The following is a 23,484-nucleotide window of genomic DNA, read 5'->3' as shown; positions in this document are numbered from 1 at the left end:
GGGTTAGGGATTTCATAATATATAATGAGATTGTAGCTTCTTGTAGTGGTATTGAGCTGTAAGGGATTGTGGATTGTAATCACTAGATAATAATAATATTGGACTTTTTGTTAGTGGACATAGCCTAGGGATTGGGTGAACCATGTTAAATCTTTGTTTCTTGTATTCTCTTATGTGTAATTTATTATTTTCTAATATTGGTTATATTTTCATGTAATTTTCATTTATATCCATGGTTAATCCTAACACAACCCAAAAAGTTCACTCTTATGAAGTGATCTCTACTAGGAGCCAACCTTGTTAAAGGTTACACACATATTATTAATGTAACTTTATTTGAGGATTTACACCAAAGACCATCTAGATCTTATCTCTCCTAAAACATCTAGAGTGGTCTTCTCTAAAGTACTTAAAAAAAATTCAACAAAATGTCATAATACAATGGATTTATAAATAAGACTTGTTAGGTCCACTTGGTTAAGAGATGTTATTCTACAATGGTTAGAGGGTAATAGTGAAATGTTCTACTTAGAATAGCACAACCTTTTCTTGTTCAGATCTCTATTTTTTTCATCCTCTTCCTCTTTTCATACTCTTTCTTCCATTTGCTTCTTTCTATTTGATCCACTTGCATATGCATTAACATAACAATTCTCTTGCTTGATCTTTATAATGCAGTTCTGCTTGGTTATTCTCTATAAATTAACTTTCTTCTTCAACTCGATCATCAACAATGAACAATGCATCCATCCTTTAAATAGAAAATATTTTTTCACTTCACCATATTCTTCCATGTTTTTTTTCTTAATCACAATTGTTCAATCTTCATCCAGCTTAGATTAATTGAATATAGACATGCAGTTATCATCCCTTCACCTTGAACTTTGTACATTATTTCAAATCATCAAACTGCCTTCATCATATCTTCTTTGAATTTCTTCATCTATTGATCTCATAAAAAACTTCATCCTTAACTTTAAAACTTCTCGAACAATCTTCATTTCCATCAAATGTCAACCTCAAATCAATTATTTTCCAAACCGTTCTTCCTTCCCTTGCTTAGTTAACACTATTTTTTACTCAATCAATACCATTCTTGGTTAATACTCTACATCCATAACTTCCTTTTCATGCTCTTGGTGACAACTATATTATCTTGGTTAATATTAAGGTTCTTCATTCATCAACCAAACTATCTTCCACTTCATAACTTGCTTATACATGATCTCAACACTTATTAAATCTTGTAAAATGATCAAATCAAAGTTATACTATCAAAGTCTAACTCATCAAGTGCCCATTCAAATCAATACACTTATCATTATTTTTTCTTCAAATCCTCTTCATTAATAAAATGATATGGCACTCTATTGAATTAGCATAATGTCTTACCAATTAGGCTTGACATCAATGACAACATAACAACTAATATGACTCTTCTACAAACATTATCAATATTATCAATTGGGGATAGCATCCATGATTTCAAGAAATTTGATTCCCACAATTGGTGTGAATTCATCTCATATATACATAACATTCTTCTACATCACCATGACACTTAGATCATGAAAAGATTCACTAATACCAACCAAATCATCATAGGTTAAGATCTAACATCAATTATTATAAATAATTTGTCAACTCTTCACAAGAAGATTTTTTAATCCATTGAGACTATGTCTTTTGGTATAATCATCATGTGATTAAAATATCAATCACATAACTTATTTAAGATAATGTAGACTAAACCACAAGACATGGATCCACACATATTTTATTGGTCAATCAAAACATTCATCATTTTTCACTTACTATTCTCCCAATTGTATTTACATTCTTCAATTGATCATGAACCTCTCCATACATGTTGCTAGCCTATGCAATATAATACAAAATATTTAGAGACACCTGAGAGTCTCCCATTCAAGTTGCACACTTTAATTCAATCTCCAACTCTATAACATTACTGGATTCACCTACTTCTTCACTTTGTAGTTAGTCTAGTACATCGATATCCAAAATAAAACTAATTTTACATCAATGAAAACATAATAATTAATATTCTAATATAATCTTCATCAGTTATACCAATAGGGTATCCAAAGGAAAAAATTATTTTCTTGATTTAGTGTCATCATTGTCTATATCAGCTAGAATGAGTTATAAAATTAAACTTTTTATTGTGCTTGTGTGTAATTTTAGTCCCTTAGTTTATGCATGAGAAGAAGGAATTGACTATGGTGAAACTTTTGTACCTCAGGAAAGATTGGAAGGAGTAAGAGCACTACTAGCCTATGCTACACATAATAATTTTAAAGTCTATCAAATGGGTGTAAAATCTACATTTCTTAATGAAATACTTGAATATGAAGTCTATATTGTACAAAATGAAGGATTCATTGAACCTAGAAAGGAAATGGTTTACAAGTTGAACAAAGTTTTATATGGACTAAAAACATCTCTGAGAGCATGGTATGAAAGGCTACACTCTGATTTGATTAATATTGAATTTGATAGAAAAATTAAAAATAGTAATCTATATTTGAAGAATAAATATCAAGATATGGTTTTGATTGCAAAAATATTTAATGATGACATTATATTTGGAGGCATTGACATCTTGAGTAAGATATTTTCTAAATAAATGAGTATTGAATTTGGGATGTCAATGTTTGGAGAGATAAAAAATTCAATGGATTCCAAGTCTATCAAACATAGAAAGTTATATATGTCACTAAATCCAAGTATGTGAAGAAAATCTTGAATTTGTTTGGCATGGATGAGCCTAAATTAGTTGGTACACCTATGGTGATGAGTGAAATTGTCAAAAAAAGAGACTACTTGTGAGGTTTATCAAACACAATACAGATCAATGGTTAGAAAGCTATAGTATGTTGTACATAATAGATCAGATATTGTCCTAGTTGTTGGAATTCTTGCAAATTTTTCATCTAATCCAAAGGAAACACATATGACTGGTGTAAAAAGGATATTCAACTATCTTAAGGGAACTAAAGACTTTGGCCTATGGTATAAACAATAGGATGACTTTAATCTTAAAGTCTACACAGATGTTGATTGGGTTGGAAATGTTGATGATAGAAAAAGCACAAGTGGTGGAGCTTTCTTTTTAGGAGAAAGATTAATTACATGGATAAGCAACAAGGTTTTATTTCACAATCTATTATTGAAACTAAATATGTTTTTCTTGCAGTCAATTCTTCAAATATTGTATAGATCAAATAACTATGGGAAGGAATTTGAGAGGAAGTAATTAATCTTGTCACTATCTACTATGATAATACAAGTTCTATAAATATTTCAAAAAACTTGGTGATGCATGAAAATAAAAATAATATAGCAATCAAGTATCATTACTTGAGGGAGCAAGTACAAGAGAAACAAGTAAGGCTTGAGTATGTGAAGTCTAAGGAACAAATTGGTGATAAGTTTACCAAGCCACTACTTAAGGATTCTTTTGAGTATCTAAGAGGTAAATTGGGGGTCCTTCCCCTATAAAAAATGCACTAGGTGAACATGCATGCTGCATAAATTCATGGTTGAATTATAATATCTTTATGGAGTTGATGCAAAAGTGTTTACACTTTAAGAGCTTTTTTGAAGTTCTGAAGTTAACTGCGATGAAACTAATGTAATTTGTACATGCAAGGTACAAGGATAACTACAAGTTATATAAGTTTTCATGATGAAATTTCCAATGACTTTTGGTATTATTTTCAAATGGGGAGAGAAACAATGAAGAGAAATGAGAAAGAAGGAGAATACGTTGAAGAATATAGAACCTGCACTATAAGATCATATCATAAGGGGAAGAAATATTAACAAATTTTGAATATTTTTTCTTCTGGAGATACATACCAAGTTACAAAGTTCTAGTTTGAAGAACCATAATTGAAAGTTGTATTATTGTCAATGTATACATTTGATTATCTTATGTAATGTTTTGCAATGTAAAATCTTATGTTATGTGTTGCCATCAATGCCAAATGAGAAGATTGTTAGCCCCAACTAATAATGTAATTGATAGTGGGAGATTATTATCTAATGATGCTATGAATCTATGTAAAAGGGTCATATCAATTATTATATTATCATAAATGTCAAAGTCTTAGATGGCTAGACATTATGCTAACTTAGTAAAGTACCATGTCATTTTATTGAGGAAGAGTATTTGATTGATAAAGAGGATTTAAAGAAATTATGATGAAGATGGAAGTGATATGTAAGGTATTCAATGTATACTTGAATGAGTTGGACAATGATAATGTATTATTAGTTTGATTTTTTACAATCATGTATTTTTGAGAAGTATTGGAAAATATTGGCTTAGCTAAGTCACAAGGTTAATGAAGGGAGACTATATTCACCAAGTGACTGTAATATTTCCTAAGCAATTGGTAAAGAAAGAAGGAAAACAATTGTTTCTCAAGTGAGTTAGTGTTAATTGATTTATATGTTTCCCAAGTAAATGTTATGTTTATCTAGTGATAGTTATATGATTTTTTTTGAAAAATTAGAATATGAAGCCAACTTTTGATGAAATTTTGGAAAGTTTGAGAAAGTGTAAAGCATGAGTCAAAGTTTGTTTCAATATCAATGATGGAGAAAATTTAAGAAGGTTTGATGATGGAAATTAAATTAAGATAAGGATGGACATAAAGTTTTATGCAAGTTATATTTTCTAGGTGTCTAAACTCATTGTATAAAGGAATTTTGTTGTAAACCAATTTTGATTAAGTGACAAAATATGGAAGGATCTAGAAGCATTAAGAAAACTATTTAAGGAGTAGAACAAGATAGTTTTTAGGTTGTTGGTTGACTACTAAGTAAGATTTAGAGATCTGATTGAAGGTTGTTGTAAAGACAAAAGTTGTTGAAAGAAAAGAGCTAAGAGTTGAGCGAGGTGAACCAAGCAGAGTAGAGAAAAGACAAGAGGAAGAATTGGTGAAAGATAGAATTAGTCATGTGAGAAAAAGATGGTAATTGAGAAAAATTGAGATCTAAACAAACAAAGGTAGTTTCTATTCAAACATATCACTTTATATTGTTACTATTTAACCATTGAAGCATAAAATCATGGAAGTACCAAGTGGATCTAACAAGTATGTGAAATCCTTTAACAAGATCATTTTAACAAAGTGTATGTAACCTTTAATAAGGTTGTCTCCTAGTAGAGATCACTTCATAAGACTGAAATTTTTGGGTTGCCAGTCCCAAGTGGTTTTTCCCTTAACAAGGTTTCCATGTTATTTCTTGGTGTGAAATTTTGTGATTATGAATTGTAGTACTTGTTGTTTTATATTTTTTATAGTTTACTATAGCTCAATGATAACTAAGATATCATAAGGTAATAACTATAAATTTACTATTAGTCAGTAATGTACATAACAATTTGATAATAATTTGCAAATAAGTAAATTAATGACTTAAGTATTAAGTTGAAATACCACACCAAGTAATTGAAGTTATTAATGTTGATTTTTATGATGCTTTAATGGTATTGAAATTTTAAAGGGATTGTGAGATAACTAGACATAATTGATTCACCCCGCCCCTTTGAGTTATATAATAATTTGGTAGCAAAGTTGAGTGCTTAGAGAAATAAGTTTAAAGGAACTTGACCTAAAGATCAAATATGTATAAGAGAGAGACACCAAAGTTGAACAAGGAGAAAGTTTCCTCATGGAAAGCCCAAATAAAGCTACATCTTTCTAGTGTTGGAGATAAAGTCACACATTGGTTGGAGAATTAATACACTACCTTTGTTGGTCCCCTAATTGTGGAACAAATGAATGAAAAGAGGAATCATAATAGTATGATGATTGATATTACATCTTCTTCTAATGATGTCGAATTTGATGAAAATGTGGGATAAACTAAAGCTTGTATATTGAGGAGATGATAATGTAAGGAGAGTCAAAGTTGAAATCTTGAGAGGTAAATGATGATATGAGAATGAAATAAGGTAAGTATTTTGCATAATATTTGAACCCAATCAAATTTGTGAGTGAAATCAGGGTTGTTGGAGTCATCATCTTGGATTCTATAATTGTAGGTAAATTTTTAAGAAGTCTGATGCCAGGTTATGCTATCAAAGATTTTGTTATTTAAGAAGTAAGAGTTATGCCTAGAAATGAAGTGCATGCAAGAAGGTTATCAAGAGGTAAAGGTAAATAGAAAAGGTAAACTCACCTTGATTTATTTCAAATGTAATAAGGTTGGTCACTTTGCTGCTAAATGTCCTAATAGAAGCATGTCTAATAGAAATGATTGTTAGAATGATTTAGAATAACTAAGGAGGGGGGGGGGGAAGATAAATAAGTTATCCTCAGGTCTTGATATACCAATTAAACTTTTTAACTCTTCAAACAACTTATATCTAATATTTGATCCACTCAATCTGTATAGTAACTTATCAATAACATAAACTTGCAATCCACTATCCCAATAATACCTAACTTATAGAATGTAAAACTTTAAATAGTAAACATCAAATAATATCCACACAAGTAAAGACACTAGGAGTTAATGTGGAAATCCAATTGGGGAAAAACCACCAGGAACATGTCACCAAACTCTTTTGAAGTGAGCTCTATTAGGATCCAACCCTATTAAAGGTTCCAATACATGTTGTTAGGTGTGACCCTGATAAAGGATTTAATCACCTATTAGGAGTGGCCTTGTTAGAGGACTTAAGAACATTTCATTAGAATTCCACCTTGATTAAAGGATTTACAAATTAGTGTTAGGTCAACCTTGATGAAAGGATTTCAATTGATACAATGGTTAGATAGTAACAATAGGTTGAATTATATAAATATAACTAACTTTACAAATACAAATCACAATTTGGTTTAATAGTTCATTAATTGATTGGCCTCCATTATCATCTCCATCACTGATTTGCTTGACAACCCTTCAAGAAATCACTCTTCACCTCAACTCTTCACTATTCAACCTTTTTCTTAAGTTTATCATTAAACAAAGTCAACAAGTACTCTAACCTTACTCGGTTAACCCTTATGCCTCCTTAAATAGGTGGCTTAATATTTTCCACTTAAACATCATCATTGATCTTAAGTTTAGGTTAGATTCATTGAATCCTTCCATCATTTCATTTCCTCCTTCCTCTTCTAGAAACTTCTCAAAAGTTCTCTTTGAGTCCATGCCTAGAAACATTGTTCCAACTCATCAATCTATATCCTCAACATGCTTTATATATTTCAAGAATTCAATTGTGTCAGCCAGGAATCTCAATTCCTTCACAAACTATAAAATGTTGCCACTTAGCCAACATTGTGTTCCTTGACCTTGGTAATGATGAGATAACCAAGTCATCACTAACTGTCTTGCTTGACTTACATTGTCTTTGCTCAGTCCTTTTACTGTCACTTGGTCCAACTTTTCTAATACTCTTATCTTTTCTAATGCCCAGAAAATACTATATTTGCTCGGCTTCTACTGTTAACTTAGTTGATATTAGCAAAATTCAACTTCAATAATAAATTCCCTAATCTATTTTTTTGAAGCTCAGTTAATCCTATGTATTTGATCCTTTAGTGATCATCTCTTCTAGGATCTAACACAACTATCTTCTCCACTTAGTGTTAGGATTAAACAATATATTATCTTGTCAAAGTCCAACCAATCAAGTGCCCATTGTACATCCTCATAACTCAACCTTTCCACTAGGTCCTCTTGCTATCTCTTCTTTTCAAATCCTCTTCATTGATCATCTTGATATGACACTCTACTCAACTAGAAACTATCTCACCAATGAGGTTTGACATCAGTGACAACATAATAATTGTTCCAATTGTAGTTTCCAATAATGATAGAAATGACCAAAAAAAGTACAAGTATAGAAAGAATAGGGATTACAAAGAAAAAGGAAATAAGTCATGCTACATTGTTGAAGAAGAACATACTGAGACTAGTTCTGATGATGACAATGAAGTAGTTGAAATGATTTTTGTTGCAATAAAGGAAGATCCAAATGGTAAAATGTATGAGAATGAAAGTATGTTTATTTCACATGTTACTAAGAATTATTCATGGATTATTGATGTGGTTGTTCACATCACATGATAAGTTATCTAAGTATGTTTGTTAAGTTTGAAAAAATTGATGATGATGGAACTGTTAATTTTGGTAGTGATATTCCATACTTATTCTACCTTGATCCTATAATGGATGCATGTTTATTTTCTACAGTTGAGGATGTGTGGTTATGGAATAAAAGGTTGTGTCATGTAAATTTTGAAAATATGGTGAAAATCAATAAAAAGAAAAGAGTAAGAGGCTTACCAAACTTGCAAAAACCTAAAAATGATATGGGCAAAGAATGTCAACTTGGTAACATGACAAAGTCAAGTTTTTATAGAAAGGCACACACTTCAAATTTTATTCTAGAATTAGTGCATATTGATTTATGTGGTCCAATAGGAGTTGATAGTTACTATAGTGATAGATACTTCATATTTTTTGTGAATGATTATTCAAGGATGATGATTATAATATTCATGAAAGTGAAATCACATGATTTTGATATGTTTAAGTGGTAAAAAGAAAGTGTTGAAAAGGAAATTGGTAAATCTTTGAAATGTTTAAAATCTAATAGAGGTGGTGAATTTATGTTTGTTGAATTCACTAACTTTTGTGTTGAGAATGATATCAAAAGATAATTATCTACATTAAGGACACCATAATAGAATGGTATTGCTGAAAGGATAAATAGATCTATCATGGATTGTGCAAGGACACTAATGATTAAGAAGTAGGTCTCTTAGATGTCCTAGAGAGAAGTAATCAGCACTATATTTTATACACTCAATCGAATTCAATTGAAGAAAGGAATGAACAAGACATCCTATTGGTTGCAGTAAGGGACACACTGAATGTAAGTTATCTCAAAATATTTGAAAGTAAGTTTTACATTGATGAAGATGCTAGGAATAGCAATTTGATGTTAAAGGAGATGAAGGTATATCTCTAATATATTCATATTAGACAAAAGCTTACAAATGTTTGAACAAGGCTACTAAAAAGATGATTGAAAGTGTAAATGTAAGATTTGATGGGTTTGCATAGAGGAACAATGTGGAAAGAAAGAAAGAACTTAAAGATTACAAAAAAATTGTTTATGTCTATGAAGAGGCACATGATACTCTACCCAAGTTACAACACAAAGCTATTGAGCATTAAATAATGTCTATCAAGTCTCAGATAGTTATACTCAAGCACCAAACAATACAACCTGAGCAAGAAGTTGAACTTCTACTAAGTGAAAAAAAATAGAGAATTAGATAACTAAACCTGTATTGGCCAAATATGTGAGAAATAACCATTCACCTAAACAAATAATTGGAGATAGAAGTGTTGGAGTAAAAACAAGAAGGAAACTAAGAGAAGGTACATGCTTAGTAGCTGATTTTGAACCTTGAAAACTAAAAGCTACATTAGATGTTGAATGTTGGGTTAATGCTATAAATGATGAGGTTGATAAAATTGAGAAGAAAAATACTTGGACATTAGTACTAAGACCTACTAACAAGAATGTGATTGGAACAAAGTGGATTGCAAAAAAAAAGTTCAATGAGAATGGAGAAGTGGTAAGAAAATGTTAACCAAAAATGACTTCCTGCCAAAACTAAATGATTTGAATGTAAATGCTTCAACATTCATATATTTAAAATATTCAAATTAGGGCACCAAAAAAAAAAAATCTTTAGAACCTTAGGTTATATCTTATTTCCTAGGTTAACTACGCACTTTAGTATTTCTGCGGGCTTGCAACTTTCCCTACTATTAGACCTTCCCAAATCTATAATCGTCACAATCTCACTTTGCCAAGAAGCATGAACTTTAGACAATGCGAGAAAGCAATGAGTTGACACCTAGCATGGTGAGTCCATTCCTCTTTGGTGGGCTACACCAAGTTTTGGATATTTCAGAAGTTATATGGCTCATTCCTATTGGCTTGGGGATTGAATCTACATGTCACTTCAAGGTTTGATCTCCACTGTTAGATGGATTAAGATCCATGGTTGTCACTTTGTCACTTTGTAGAATAGTGAGGTAGTTAATTCATGCAACAAAGCAAGGTCTTTAAATGTGGATTTTGTGATGTCACCTCCCTTGTGTGCTGCAAAGTTGAGCTTGTTAGAATAACATGGAGATGTCAAGGTACATTGGCAGTTTGGTGTCTTTTTATTGGTTGAAATATTGACATAGGCAATATGTGGGCCAATTTTATTTTCATCATCAGATCAAAGTTGATTGACAACAAGCACTTTCCCACTTTCTAAAGATGTAATATTTTTTATACAAAGTGAGCAAGCACCTTGTGGACATGTGTCCTTGTGGGCTTAGGTGGAAGTCAAACAATTAGTGGTAATGGTTAAGTTTGTGATTTCATGAAGTAGACAAAAATTAAGTGCTAAAAGGTGGTGTAGTTAGGGCAAGAAAGATGGTCAAACTTAAGAGGTCATGATAGAAGTAGAGTCTTGATCTCACAAGGTTTCAATCTTATGACAAGTAGTTGTCATAGGATCTCAGGGTTAAGATTGTTGATCACTGATGTCATAATAGAGTGTTTCCTACTTGGTCGTATGGTCATAAAAATGAAAAAATTAACTGCTAAAGTCATGCCATGGTTAGCCTAACCATTTCCATAGGATCATGGAGTAAAATATAAAGTGTTGTGATGCTACAATAGGTCATGCTATCATGAGATTGACAAGCAAGCTAGACAATGGGTAAGATGCTACACCAAGAGTTCATCATAAGTTTGTGTTTCCATGTCTTCGTGCTATCAAAGGATCACAAAGAAAAGAAAAAGGAGGTCTCAATGCTACGATAAATGGATGATTGTAAGATTTTAAGATTGTAAGTTGTAGGATTATAAGTAAAAGATGATATGAGGGTTTTTAAGTCCTAGTATTGACCGTAATATAAGAACTTTATTTGTCCAATCTAGAAAGTAAAAGGCCTTTGACTAATCAAGTTGTGGGAAGGGTACAAATGTACATTGAATATGGTTGACCCATGCTTTTGTTTGAATTAGTGTGATAATATAGAAGAATTATAGTTGTTTAATAGAAAATCTAATATGCTCAACTGATTGCTGGTTGTTTCAACTGCCTCCCATACTTGTTAAATACAAGGAAACACACACTCATTGCTTGGTTATATATATATACCTAGTTGTGCATTAATTTCCATCCTTTCTATCTTCTTGAGGTGTTCTTTTCGGGAAAATATCATATTTCCATGCATCTGGATGTGTACCAGGATTAGATTTTTTAATAGATTTGCATGATTGTCCCTTGCAACTTTAATTTTATTGGTTGAACTTAGCTTCTTTCTAAAGCTAGCCTAGTTATGCTTGAGCTATAAAAGAAAGTTTGTTACTCTCCTAAGCACTCTCTCTTTTCTAATTTTTAGATCTCTTCTATAATTTTTCCTATGCTCAATAGAGATCTTCTCTATTGTATCCATTCTTTGTTAGTCAAGTGTGTGTATAATCCTATGGCCTCACTTGTTGAATGTATTTTGATAGTTGAAATATCATATGATTGTGTTCATACTAGGTGACTAATTAGATCACGTGAATCTATTATATTCCTTCCCTAATTGTGTTGTCTTTTGGCTTATCTAGGATATTGAGATTGAAAAGGCATAGATAATGGTATATTTTGAGAAACCTATTATGTTCTAGTGCATTCATTGGAAAAGAAGTAAACCCATATACTATTTGGTGCATCACCCTCTAGATTAGATTAGCTAGTTTTGTTTACATGCATTACTTCTCCCTTTTCCTCTCAAGAATTAGTTAGGTGCATCCTAGTAGTAAAGAAAGTCAACCTTCTCTGGAGACGCAATCTCAAGTTGCCAAGTCCCACACTTTAGAGATTGTTTCCATGTTACATGAGTTGTCTAAGAAGTATTTCATCAGGCTAGGGTGCAAGCTTTTGTGTGAACAATTTTTGGAAAACCTAATGGGACTATTATTTAGAAGATTTCAAAGTCTACTGGTGTCAAAGGAGAAGAATTTCTAGTTAATTCTAAGAAGATAGTGTTGTTCTCAGTATTCTAGATCTTTAAGAGGCTCAATTCCACAAATCACTTGGTGACTCCACATCATTCACATCTAGTTTTAGACCATAGTTGTTGTGATTCATGCCCAAAGTTGAAATAAGGGCATCTTCTAGAGGTAATTTTTAGTACCAAGAGCTTTCATTTTAAAATCCTAGAAGAAGAAAGGATAGAATATCTTTATCACCAATTAAGAGTGTACCACTAACACATACACCTATAAGATCTATCTCCACTCCTCCTATTGTTAGATCTCAACCTAGAATACCATATCCTTATATCAATAGGCCACTTGTTTATATGACTAGAGCTCATGCTTTTTCCACCTGTAATGGTGGGAGTCCACTTCTATTGGCTCAAAGACATGACATACTAGTATCAGCTCTTAAAATTATACCTAATATTATTGGTGAAACTTCGATCTCTCCCTTAAAGCATATCCAATAAATTGAAAATGTGTGTAATATACGTGGAATATCTAAAGATGATGTTGCAGTTAGGATTCTAGCCTCGTCCTTGAGAGAAAAAATACTACTTTGGTATAGAGGTTTACCTCATAGCTCTATTACTAATTGGGATGGATTAGAAGCAAGACATTGCAAGCATTTTGAGGACAAATGTGAGCACCTATCACTTTTAGAGTAGTTGACTACTATCAAGAGAACCCCTCATGAATACATGACTAACTTTAACTATATATTTCAAAAGACATGGGATAGAATACCTACTCTAGTGAAGTCTACCCCTGATAATGCATTCTTATATTACCTTAGAGCTTTTAATAGTGATATTGCCTCAACAATCCAAACTATGGGAGGGGATACATAATCAAATGCTTATGAAATAGAAATAAGGGTAGAAAACATTTTGATACAAGGAGGAAAGTTATCCCCAAGGCCTCCTATTCCCTTCTTTCCTAATATCCCAAATCACCAACCAATAATAGCCCTTATTTCCACCACCTCTACAAGTCAATCCCTTGTAGTAGTCCCCATAGTTTCTACATCTTCTAATGAAGTAGATAAAATTGAAGCTATGATGCAAATGTTGATGTAGAATATAGATAAGAAGCTACAATACCAAGAAAAAAAGATGGAGGATAACATTGCAGTAATGCAAAGGATGAGTAATGAGTTGGTGACCATTAAGAGGCAACAAGCTCAAGGTAATAAGGCTCCTCAATTGTAATATCATACTCCTTTAAATGGTAGGCCTCCCAATCAAGCTCAAGGTCATGTTTCATATAATCAAAGTAGACCTACTAGTAATACCCCTATTTCCAATACAAATCAAAATAGGGCCCTGGTTTCCAAAAACAATTTTTCTCAAGAGCAAGATTTCTACCCTTCTTGCAACTATTCCTATGCCCATTGCATGTGCCAAAAGGCAAAACCTTATTTAGCATTGACTACCCAAGAAACTATGGCATGGCGACCATACAATATTAGTCAACCTAATAACACTTCTTACTTACAACAACAAAATGATTTTTCTTTCATGAACCATCAACAATAGAAGCATTGTCATGCCAGTCATGATGCTATAGCTCTTAATACTAGCAGCAAAAGAAGAGTGGTTGAGGATGCTACATCTCCTTCACCAAATTAGGCTTCAATTCTATATTCTACTCCTCATGTGCTAGTAATGAATTCCCAATCCAATATTGCCCATCAACAAAATCAGATTACAAGCAACAAGGACCTTGTTAGACCTCAAGTTACTCAACCTTAGCCACCTAACCATGAAATTCCCAAAGCTTCAACCAAGGTAGTCAAAATTTCTACTTAATGTGGTGGATCAAATGAAAAGGACTAACATAAATATCTCCATGTGGGATGTTGTTGCCACCATACCATTGCAAAAGGGATTTTTGTAGAAGGAGTTAGAGAACATAGAGGCCAAGAATCAGCTACCTAGAGAGGAGAATGCAACAAGCTTGATGCAACCAATAAAGGAAGGAGAAAAAAGTAAGAAAATTAGGCCACCCCCCTTTTATGTTTCCTTGATCATAGGAGATAAACTAGTCCACAATTATATGATAGATTAAGGGGCTAGTAGTTTTGTAATGCCTACAAGTGTAGCTGATCTCCTTGGTATCAAGTATGAGCCCATAATCAGGGATGTCCTTCAGTTGGATGGTAGTTTTGTCAATACTATAGGGTTCTTTAAAAATGTGGAGATGGAATTACATGCTTGTCCTAGTTACATTGTAACCTAAAACATATCCATAGTAGAACAAGAACCTTATTTTTCTATTTGTCTCGCTAGAGACTTCACTACACAAATAGGGGGTCATATTGTAGAAAATTGGTCCTATATGTTCTTTAGGACAAGATATGGGGCAAGAGCTTCCCAAAGGGAAGAACATTAAACCTTAAACACATAGAGACTAATACTCTAAGCCCTATAAACATGAATTGTATAATTAGGGAGGATGAGGAAGTGGACATATTCCATGGGCCTACTACTTCATTAGTAGAGGTTCCTAACTAAATTTTGGATGAGTGGGCTACTACCTATTAGTTTGTTCCAACACAAGAAGCCAGGGAGATGTGTTTGGTGACCTATTGTATATTTGAAGAAAGTGTCCCTATTCCCAATTTTATGAAAGCAAAAGAAGGTACACATGGATTATGGGAGATGTTCTTTGATGGTTCAAGAAAAAAAAAATGTTCAAGGGCTAGTGTTATGTTGATTTCTCCTAAATTGGAGAAGTATTACTTTTCTCATAAGCTCCAATTTAGTTGCATGAATAATGTAGTCGAGTATGAAGCTCTGATCCAAGGTCTTCAACTTGCACAAAGGAGGGGAATCAAATCTTTAAAAGTATATGGAGATAGTGAGCTGGTTTTAAATCAATTTAGGAACCAAAATTTCATAAAAAATAACCTCCTCAAGTCATACAAACATAGAGTGTGGGATCTTCTTGAAGGATTCCAGGATTTCAATATCCAAAACATCCCTAGAAGCAAGAACAAGCATGCTAATAGGCTTGCAGCGATTGGTGCCCACTACGACATCCCAAAGCATGTTGCTAATGATAAGCAGCAACAAATTAGAATTTTTGTGAGGCCTATTGTTCCTAATAATTGCACAAGATGGCAAGTGTTTGATTCTGATGTGCAAATTTTAAGTTTCTTGCAAAATGAGGTAGAATTCTCTGCTAAAAATCAGTCCAAACTCCAAAGTCAATATGGGGACCAGATCATGAATTTGAACTCTAAAAAATTATCTAAGGATCTCATTACCTTGGAAGGAATTTTCAATTCTAATGATCAAGCAAGGAGCAAGGGTTCAAATATGACTTCAAGTAAGGACAAGTAGACACCCATCACTATTGTTGACAAGAAGACTCTCAACTTAGGAAAGGTATGTATTGAAGTGAAACAAGAATTTTTCATTAGGTTATGTTAAGAATTTAATGATTTCATTGCATGGACATATGAATACTTAAAGGGTTTTGACCCAAGATTATTTCAGCATGCTATAAATATGAACCAAGATGCCAAACCTGTTAGGAAGAAACAAAGGCCAGTTAACCCCAAGAACAAGCCATTAATGAGAAAAGAGTTGTTAAAACTCATAGAAGCTAATATAATTTTATCTATCAAATATTCCTCATGGGTAGCTAATCTTGTCCCTGCTAGGAAGAAAATTGGAGAAATCAAACTTTCTATAGACTTTAGAGACCTTAATAAGGTGTCTCTTAAGGACCATTACCTTCTTCCTTCTATGGAACAGATCATATTCAAGGTTAGTGGTTTAGAGAGATTTTCTTTCTTGGATTATTTTGCAGGCTATAATCAGGTGCTTGTCCAGGAGTCAGATCAATATAAGGCAACCTTTTAACACTAAATAAGGTACCTATTTTGATTGTAAGATGCCATTTGGACTAACTAATGTAGGTGCCACATTTCAAAAGGAAATGGAGATGACTTTCAAAGGTGTGATGAACTATCTTTTCCAAACATGTAGTAGATTACTTTGATCACTTGAGGAAGGTATTTCTTAGATGCAGAGAATATGGTGTGTCACTAAATCCCAAGAAATTTTTTTTTTTCACTAAGCAGGGGAAGCTACTAGGACACATTGTGTCAAGAGATCAATTGACAATAGATCTAGAGAGGATAGAAGCAATTCTTGCTCTCCCACTTCTTGCTCATAAGAAGAGGTTGCAAAGTTTCCTTGGTAGGATTAATTTTGTGAGAAGATCTATTCCAAATCTTGCTTCCATGGCCAAACCTCTTACTGCTATGTCAAAAAAGAATTTGACCTTCACCTAGACCAAGGAGGGGAAAGATAGTTTTGAAGAAATCAAGAAATCAATTTACTTAGTACCCACTCTTGTTAACCTCAAATTTGATAGAGATTTCAACCTTTACTCCTTTGGAGGAGAATCAAGTATATCGGTGGTTTTAACATAGCTAAATGAGGAGAATTCACATTTTTTTAGTGAGGGGCTTAATGATTATGAGGATAGATATAGTTATGTATAAAATTAGATCCTTGTTGTTGTGAGGGCGCTCAAAAAGTTGGGCATATCTTGTCTCACAAAAAATTCTAGCTTGTAGTCCCACATGCAGATGTGAAAGACTTCCTTCTGAACAGAGATATCAATGAGAAAAGGGCTGGGTGGACTACTAAGGTCATGGAATATGATAGTGATATCAAGATCACAAAATTGATAAGAGGAAATGGACTTCGTAAGCAGATGGATTCATCTTTTAAGATACCTAAGGAAACTTCCCTCTTGATTTAAGGTGAGCGACCAATAGGGAATGAGGATCAGTCTAATTGGTTGCATGACATGACAACCTTTTTGCTAGAAGGAAGGTATCCCCAAGACTTAAATATAATAAAGAGGAGATAATTCAAGTTATAATCTATTCCCTATGTCTTAGTGGATGGAATATTTTCCAAGAAAGATTTTGATGGATTCCATTAAGATGCATCAGGTCAGCAAGTTACTAAAAGAATTTCATGATGGTCTTTTTGGTGGCCATTTCTTAGCCAAAGTTACTACCATGAAGATAATTAGGGCTAGCTATTATTGGCCAACCTTGTTTAATTATTGTTATAAGTGGGTAAGGAAATGTGAGAAATGTGCCTTTTTTTTCTAGGAAGCAAAGATTGGCTTCCTTTCCCCTCCATCCCATTTAGGTTGATCAACCTTTTACTCAATGGGTTTTGGATTTTATTGGTCCAATAAACCCACCCTCTAGTATTGGTCATAAGTGAATCTTGGTAGCCACAAATTATTTCACAACATGGACAGAAGAAGTGGCTCTCAAGGATGCAACAGAGGCTTCTTTGGTTGGATTCCTTAGTGGAATTATAACCAGATTTGGTGTTCCTTCCACAATTATATCTAACAATGCCAAATCCTTTGTTGGAGCTCATATATTCTCTTGGGCTCTAGAACATGGGATATATCTAAGAACCTCCTCAAATTATTACCCCCAAGGTAATGGCTTGGCCAAATCCTCTAACAAGAACCTCATCAGAATTATGAAGAGGACAATTGAAGATAACCAAAGGAGTTGGTATGTCAAGTTGAAGATAGCCCTTTGGGTTGACAGAATTACACCAAAGAGAGTAGAAGATAATTCACCTTTCATATTGGTATATGATAGAGAAGCCAAGGTTCCTATATCATTAGAGTTCCCATCTCTTGAGTTAGCTCATCAATTGGAGCTAGAAGAACATGACCCCATGACAATCAGGTTGGTAGAACTAATTGAATTAGAAGAAAGAAGGCAACAAGTTTTGCAAACCCTAGAAACACACCAACAATAGATGAAAGGTTCCTTTGACAAGAAGGCCAAGCTTAGGGTTTCCAAGGAAGGACATCTTGTTCTCAAGTGGATGTAGACAAGGCAAAACCATGGAGGCACTCAAAATTTGATGCATTATGGAGTGGTCCCTATGTAATTATTGGTTGCAAATAGGAAAATGCTTTTTAGTTAAGCAAGTTTTATGGTGAAATTCTACCTCTTCTATTCAATGTAATATATCTTAAAGCATGCTTTTGATAGATATGGATATAGATGTACATAGTTAAATAGTTTTCTTTTTGTTCTTCCTATTTTCCAAGAAGTTTACGAGCACATGGTACTTTGTAAAGATTACAAAAGGTTTTATTTCTTAGTTTCTAGTTGTAGAGGGAAGTTTTAGGGTCTCATAATGCACAAGTTTCATGTTTTCATGAATCCATATCCCAATGGATGTTTCAGGTCTATGGTCGTATGCATAGCAAGCTTGCATCACCCCTAAGTCACTAGAATTGTTAACCAAAAATGTCTTCCCTCCAAAACTAAATGATTTGAATCCAAATGCTTCAAAATTCATATATTTTTAATATTCAAATTAGAGCATGCAAAATATATATCTTTATAACCTTAGGTTATATCTTATTTCCTAGGTTAACTATGCACTTTAGTATTTTCATGGGCCTGCAACTTTTCCTATTGTTAAATCTTTCAAGATATGTGGCTGTCAGAATTTTTCTTACTAAGAAGCATGGACTTTAGACAATGAGATAAAGTGATGAGTTGACACCTAGCATGGTGATTCCATTCCTCTTTGGTGGGCTATAACAAGTTTTTGATATTTCAGAAGTTATATGTGTGGCTCATTCTTGTTGGCTAAAGGATTGAATCTACATGCCTCATTAGGTTTTGATCTCCACCATCAGATGGGTTAAGATCCATGGTTCTCACTTTGTCACTTTGAAAAATAGTGAGGTATTTAACTCATGTGACAAAGTGAGGTCTTGACATGTGGAATTCATGATGTCACCTCCCTTGTGGGTCACAAAGTTGAGCTTGTTAGAATAGCATGGAGATGTCAAGGCATGTTGGCAGTGTGGTATCTTTTTATTGGTCAAAATGCTAACATAGGTAGTATGTGGACCAATTTTCTTTCCATCATCAAATTAAAGTTGATCAACGACAAGCACTTTCCCACTTTTTGAAGATGCAAGGTTTTTTAAATAAAGCAAGAAAGTGCCTTGCAAACATGTGTCCTTGTGGGCCTAGGTGGAAGTCAAACAGTTAGCAACAATGATTAAGTTTGTGGTTTCACAAAGTAGACAGTGGATGACTATGAAATGGTGGTGTAGTTAGGGTAAGAAAGATGTCAAACCTAAGAGGTCACAACAAAGGTAGAGTCTTGATCTTACGAGGTTTTGATCTTACAACAAGTTGCTATCATAGAATCTCATGGTTAAGATTGTCAATCACCAATGTCATGATAGAGTATTTGCTACTTGGTTGTATGGTTATAAGAATGAAAAGATTAACCACCAAAGGCACTACATGGTTATCCTAACCATTGTCATAGGATCATGGAGGCAAAAATAAAGTGTTGCAATGCTACAATATGTCATGCTATTGTGAGATCAACAAGCAAGCTAGACAATGGTAAGATGTTATGCCAAGAGTTGATTGTAAGTTTGTGTTGCTATGTCTTGGTGTTGTTGAAGGATCAAAAAGAAAATAAAAAGGAGGGATTGGTTCTATGATGAATGGAAGATTGTAATATTGTAAGGGTTGCGATTATAAGTAAAAGATGATATCAGGCTTTTTAAGTCCTAGTGTTGAACATAATATAAGAAATTTGCCTCTCTGAGCTTAAAAGTAAAAGGCCTTTGACTAATTAGGTTGGGGGAAGGGTATAAATGGACATTGAATATGGTTGATCATGCTTTTTTCTGAATTGGCAAGTTGATATAGAAGAATTATAGTTTTTTAATAGAAATTTTGATTTTCTTGATTGATTACTGGTTGTTTCAACTACCTCCCATGCCTGTTAAATGCAAGGGAGTACCCACTCATTGCTTGGTTACCTATCTACCTAGATATGCATTAATAGTCATCATTCCTATCTTCTCAAGGTGTTCTTTTTGGGAAAATATTAGATTTCCATGCATTTGGATGTGTACCAGGATCATATTTTTTCCTAGATTTGCATGATTGTCTCCTACAACTTTAATTTTAGTGGTTGAACTTGGCTTCTTTCTAAAGATATCTCAGTTATTCTTGAGCTATAAAAGAAAGTTTTGTTACTCTCTTAAGCACTATCTCTTTTCTATTTTTCAAAGCTCTTCTATAATTTTTCCTATGTTCAATAGAGATCTCCCTTGTTGTATCTATTCTTTGTCATCCAAGTGTGTGTATACTCTTGCGGCCTCACTTGCTAAATGTATTTTGATAGTTGAAATATCATATGATCATGGTCATACTAGGTGATTGATTAGATCAAGTGACTCTATTGCATTCCTTCTTTGATTTTTTTGTCTTTTGGCTTATCTAGGATATTGAGATTTAAAAGGTATAGATAATGGTATATTTTGAGAAATTTGTTAAGTTATAGTGCATTCATTGGAAAAGAAGTAGACCCATATACTATTTGGTGCATCAGCCTCTAGATTATATTAGGTAGTTTTTTTTTACATGCATTTCTTCTCCATTTTCCTCTCAAGAATCAGTTAGGTGCATCTTAATAGTAAAGGAAGCCAACCTTCACTAGAGACTCAATCTCAAGTTGCAAAGTCCCACAGTTTCAAGATTGTTTCAACATTACACAAGGCTATATAAGAAGTATTCCCTTAAACTAGGGTGCAAGCTTTTTTGTCAACAAAAACAAGGCTAGATTAGTTTGCAAAGGTTATGCATAAGAAGAAGGAATTGACTATGGTGAACTTTTGCACCTGTGGCAATATTGGAAGGAGTAAGAAAACTACTAGCCTATGCTACATTCAAGAAGTCAATGTTGATCAAATGGATGTAAAATCTACATGCTAAATTGAATACTTGAAGAGGAACTCTATATTGTACAATCTAAAAGATTCATTGAGCCTAGAAAGGACATAGTCTACAAGTTGAAAAAAGTACTATATGGACTAAAACAAGCCCCAAGAACATGGTATGAAAAACATTGGATTTTATAGAATAAGTGAAAATAGTAATCTGTATTTGAAGAATGAATCTCAAGATATGGTGGTGATTGTTGAAATATTTATCAATGACATTATATTTGGAGGTAATGACATGTTGAGTAAGACATTTGTTGAACAAATGAGTACTTAATTTGAGATATTGATATTTGGAGAGATAAAAAGTTCATTGAATTGCAATTCTATCAAATAGGAAAAGGTATCTATGTCACTTAGTCCAAGTATGTGAAGGAAATATTGAAAACTCTTGGGATGGATGCATCTAAACCAGTTGATATACCTATGGTGACTAGAGTAAAATTATCAAAAGAAGACACTACTGGTGGAGTTTATCAAACACAATATAAATCAATGATTAGAAAGCTACAATATGTTGTAAATATTAGACCAAATATTTCCTTACCTATTGGAATTATTGCAAGGTTTTCTCTAATCCAAGGGAAAAATATATCACTTGGTCGGCAGCTTAATACCTTAGTAAAAAAGGATTGGACATTCTTTCATAGTGATTTTACGGTCAAACAACATCATGTGTTTTACCTAAAATAGTACACTAACTTCATTTAATTTTTCATCCCAAGAGCGTAAACTTGAGATGGTGATTGCAAAGTTTATGCTCAAATTTTTCTTTAAGGCATTACAACTAAAGAAAAGGAAGTGTTGAAGGAAATATATGCTAGAAACTAAAACAACAACTTAACTCAAAGCTTAAAATAATGCTACAAATAGTAAACCTATATATGCACCTATGTTGTAGGAATAGTTCACTAATTCTATTATCAATGGTTGCAAGAGAAACAAAATTCTACTTACTTAGAAACAATATGAAAATAAAATATATTCTAACAAAATAGTTCACTCACCAAGTGGGCCCCCTTGGATGAGTGAATAGAAAAGATGATCAAGATAAAAGATATAAACTTGAACTGCTCATTCTATTCATTCATGGTGAAAGAATTACACTTGATTAAAAATAGTATCACACTCTATTGCTATGAAATCAAATTATCCTATTCTTATTCCAAAACTGCACTCAAAGCTACAACAGTCGTTAATTAAAGGAAACTACAACTACTTCCTAACTCTACAACCACTCCATTAATGAGGATCAGTTATATACTCATAAAGTTTGAAATAGAAACAACATTAACCATGAATAAATCTTTCAAGAATATAGCAAGTTGTGGAAGCTACATTCGTGCATTGCAACAACCAAACACATTTAATGACTTGCTCCACTTGTGATGGTTTGGCAATCCGGTTGGCTTTGACTTCCTTAGTGCTAAAATGTTGACCTTTGAATATCATGGAAAGTACTTTCAAAAAACTTAATGTGCACACAAATTCCACATACATATATTTATTTCATCATCAATATTAGAGAAAAGGTGTAAAGTTCAAATTACCACTCTTGCAAATCCTATCGCTACATGAGAAAAATACCCAAGACATAGCATAGATGGGGAAACATTTATCAACATGTAACATTACTTTATTATACAATTTTTGTCCATAATTCAAGAAAGTATAGGATATTTGAACTATCCATACTTCTACTTCATGTCTTAACATATGTATAACATATATATAAAAACATAAGTTCATCTCCTTAAAAGCATAAAGTCAAGACTTTTTTTACAAGATAACTGCTTGAAAAAAAGATGAAAAGATCTTAAAACAATGGCCTTTTGGAAGCCCATCATGACTTCTATGAAAAGGATATTCAGACATCTTAAGGGAACTAGAGATTATGGCATGTGGTATAAACAGCAAGATAAATTTAATCATAAAGTCTACACTAATGTTGATTGGGTTGGAAATGCTGATGACAAAAAAAGCACAAGTGGTGGAGCTTTTCCTTTAGGAGAAAGATTGATTATATGGATAAGAAAAAGACAAAGTTGTATTTTAGAATCTAGTGTTGAAGATATATATTTTGTTGTTGCAATCAATTGTACAAATATTGTATCGATCAAACAATTGTTGGAGGAATGTAAGAGTAGGTACCCAAGCTTGTCGCTATTTATGTGATAATACAAGTCCTATAAATATTTCAAAAAACTTGGTGATGCATGCAAAGAGAAAGAGCATATCAATCAAGAATCATTACTTGGGGGAGAAAGTACAAGAGAAGCAAGTAAGGTTTGAGTATGTGAAGTCTAACGAATAAATTTCTGATATATTTACCAAGCAACCACCTGAGAATGCTTTTTAGTATCTAAGAGGTAAATTGGGGGTCCTACCCCTATCCAAAATTCACTAAGTGAAAATTCATGGTGCATCAATTCGTGGACTAATTATAATTTCTTTATGGAGTTGATGAAGAAGTGTCCATACTTTAGGAGCATTTATGAAGTTGTGAAGTTAACTATGATGAAGTTAATGTAATCTGTATATGCAAGGTACAA

This window comes from Cupressus sempervirens, chromosome 6 (assembly GCF_028749045.1).
Source record: "Cupressus sempervirens isolate cs-2001-9-10 chromosome 6, ASM2874904v1, whole genome shotgun sequence".
NCBI lineage: Eukaryota > Viridiplantae > Streptophyta > Pinopsida > Cupressales > Cupressaceae > Cupressus > Cupressus sempervirens.
Note: the sequence above shows the minus strand (reverse complement) of the source record.